This window comes from Dreissena polymorpha, chromosome 2 (assembly GCF_020536995.1).
Source record: "Dreissena polymorpha isolate Duluth1 chromosome 2, UMN_Dpol_1.0, whole genome shotgun sequence".
NCBI classification, from domain to species: Eukaryota; Metazoa; Mollusca; class Bivalvia; order Myida; family Dreissenidae; genus Dreissena; species Dreissena polymorpha.
Window position 1 is genome coordinate 104,749,252 of NC_068356.1, and position 3,709 is coordinate 104,752,960.

Sequence of the window (3,709 nt, forward strand, 5' to 3'; positions counted from 1 at the left end):
TCAATTTTGTGACCCTGGGGCAGCACGTCAAATTTGACCCCAGGGGTATAATTGAAACAAATTTGGTAGAGGACTATTAGATGTCTCTACATACCAAATTTGATAGCCCTAGGCCCAATGTTATGGACAGGAGATTTTGAAATTTTCACAAAATAGGCCTTATTTAAGCAAATTTTCAATTTTGTGACCCCCAGGGCAGAGTCAAATTTTATCCCAGAGGATGATTTGAACAAATTTGAAAAGGTTCACCCCAGGAAACCTAAGAAATTCATCAGAATTGGACCAGTAGTTTAGGAGAAGATTTTTAAAGGAAAAGTTTATGCATGGATGCACGATGGGACACAGGACCTTTGGCCAGTGGAGCTAAAATCAATTAAACATTTAGTTTTGATGTAAATCAGTTTTAATATGAAAGTGTCCTATTTCACTTATAAATTAAAACAGCATATGATTCATTATTGAAAAGATTATTCCAAGCTTGATGTCATATTTCAACTTTGCATAGTGTAGTTATTGAACATTGTATTGACTGTATGGGCAGCTATATTTTTTAATTTTGTATGTTGTATTATACAAAATGCATTATTTCTACCACAAGTAGACCATATAGGCCTACTGCTACTAAATAGGCACTGGTATGAATTTGACACTGTTTTTGATGCTCATACAAACTTTAATTATACTACACTTTAGTTTTTGTTCAACATTTTTTTGCAAAAAAAAGAGTGTCTTAATGCATTTGAAATATACTTAAAAAAATCTAAAAATGCATTTTAATATACCTTTTTCCTGGTAAAGTGTATTTGGGATGATAAAAAATACAATGAAGAGTATTAATGCTGGAAAAATGCAGAAAAAAAACATTAATTTGTTTCTGTTAGAAGTGTGTCTTGTCTGCATTTTTAAGTGTATTAAATGCACATCAAATGCAGATAAATACAATGCCAATACTGTTACATGTATTGTAATGGACATAAAATGCACTTGTTCTTGTATTAAATGCTTTAGTGAATTGAAATAACCTTTTATAACGTTTTAACAATTAATAATACTTTTTATATAATTTCTTTTGAAATGTGACACTTAAATGTTTTGCACCACTAGAACGAGATATAATTTGTGCTCATAATGCTTTATCATTACACTATTAATATCATTTGTTGTATGAAAATTACCCGTAAAATTCGTGTGAAAGCTCAAGAGATCAATAGCAGGTGCTATACCCTGCTCCTTTTTACATGACTTGATGGTATTTAGTCCCCAATTCTACATGGCTGAGGGAAAATTAATGTGCAGATTTGACAAATTAGTCTTAACTGGGATCCAATAGGCAGACTTTCATATTACTTGTATTTAATTTAAATCATGATCTGAATTGCTCTTTGGCAAATCTCTGTTGGTACAGTATTCAACTGAATTTTGTTCACTTTGTAGTGATTATATTCTATATTTATCAGACAACATCTTTCTTCAAAGTTTAAGTTAACATGATTGCTTGGTTAATTAGAAAACAGATCAATGATCATAACATAAAATGAGAAAAAATGTGTAATAGTAACATGGCAGCAAAAAAGCACTAGATATCTGCCTAAATCTGAGAAGATATGTTGATGTATTGGAATTTCTCATAAATAATGTGTTCCATAGTTGTATAATTGTATAGTCGCATGCATGAGTGGTGTCAATGTCACAAACACACAATACCATTAAAGCCAATTTACTAAAACAATTTGAAGTTTGATGTGTGTTTTTTTCAAGATCTGTTATATATAATTATATAACATGTATATATATATTGTTGAAAAGTTTAACTGCAATAAGTTACTGTAATTAAGTGACAAATAGTTTTACTGATTTGGTTGGATGCATATATGCAGATATATCATGGTTTGTGCAGAGGACAGTAGCAAAACAAGAGCTGTCTCCATAGGATGACATACGCCCCCCGTTAAACGCTTTAATAGAAGTTATGAGCATTTTTCAAAAACCTAAACGCCGACCCTAAGTTCATGGTCAAAGGGGTCAAAATTTGTGGTGTATGGGAAGGCCTTGTCCATATACACATGCATACCAAATATGAATGTTACATCTGAAGCGACATAGAGTTATGAGCATTTTTTCGAAACCTAAATGCAAAGTGTGACTGATAGACATACGGACAGTGCGTCACATATGCCCTCCTTTGGGGGCATAAAAATGTGTTTCACATTGTTTTGGTAAATTAGTAATGTAGTTAAAAGAACAGAATCGTCAATTATAAAGTTATTGATTATAAAGTGTTGCTGGCATATTTGATGCATTCATCTAGCTATAAGAATGTCCCTGTTTTATCCCCACTGGACACCGAGAGAGGATTCTCAAAAATCTTAAACAATATGAATAACTACATATAGGGTTGAGAGCCTTGTCGATATGGGGGCTAAACACCTGAAATCAAAGCGACCCAGGTTAAGGCCGAGGCCAAATAATAAACCAGAGGCCGCATGAGCCTGCTATACTCTGAACAAGTTATTGTTTCTTTTCAGAAAACTGGCTTAAGTGTCTTACTAAGCTTTAGATTTTGAGTTCAGTGCAATCAATCTAAAATAAATTGGGTCAAATTAATAATAATTTGTAAAAATAAACATTCTGCACAAATTCAATTATTTACTTACCTGTGTGCATGAATCAATTCAGTCTAGATGGTTAGTGAACTATGTCAAAGCACCATATCTATGAAACACTTGTATTTTGAATATTGCAATGTTCCACAGAAATGATGCTGATGATAATTCTACACGATAATGAATTATTAGATACATTCTAAATTCCATTTCCACCAACAATTCGGTTATTCCACTACCAGTTCACATGCTTCATTACACAGTTGAAAATAACACTATTTCACTCAACAACCGTGACACATGTACTCAATTTTTCAACTTTTCGCAATTAAAGTTGTCTTCTACTGTTATTGTTGTTGTTGTACTTTGAAAGTAGTTCAAAAGATGGCGACCATTAACCCAGAGATTGATTTATGAAATAAATCGTCTGCTGATCTGATGCTCTCATTATGTTGAAGCTGAACATTGGAAAACATGAACACTTTGTTTTTATTCTAATTATAATTTTATTTGTTATGCAAGTATTGTCTTTTTTTTGCGTGAAATTAATAATACACAACACTTTTTCATACAAGCCATATGCTTTCGCTTTGACGCCGATAATGGTCTGTTTCGATGGTTTTGACAGCAGAAAATTCAACGGTTGGTTGAGAGTATCGTTGCGATTAGGCTATGTTTACAAAACGTCATAGTAAATGATAAATGCAATGGTTTAATATTGATTTTCCGCAAAAACATTTTATTCTATCATAATGTGTAATATTCACCAATGATCAGCCCTGGCAACCCGGATTTTTAACCATTTAATAATAAATATATGTGTCACAGAAAGATGCATGATGGTTTATCGTCAGTAAACATTTGCGAAAAGAATTAAGGAATATTTGCCAAGCAGTTAAGCACATTTTATTGCGAGCCTATGCATTATGGAGATGCAAAACGAGACAAATGCGTAAATAGTGTTACTTTCATGTATTCAGATGTCCGCACCTACCTTGAGGCGATATAGCAACGATTATTTTTTCAAAATGTTGCACACATGAATATGGTTCGGCTGTAATGATACGTGTACATGTTTATGTTTGAATCACCTTATGCATAATATT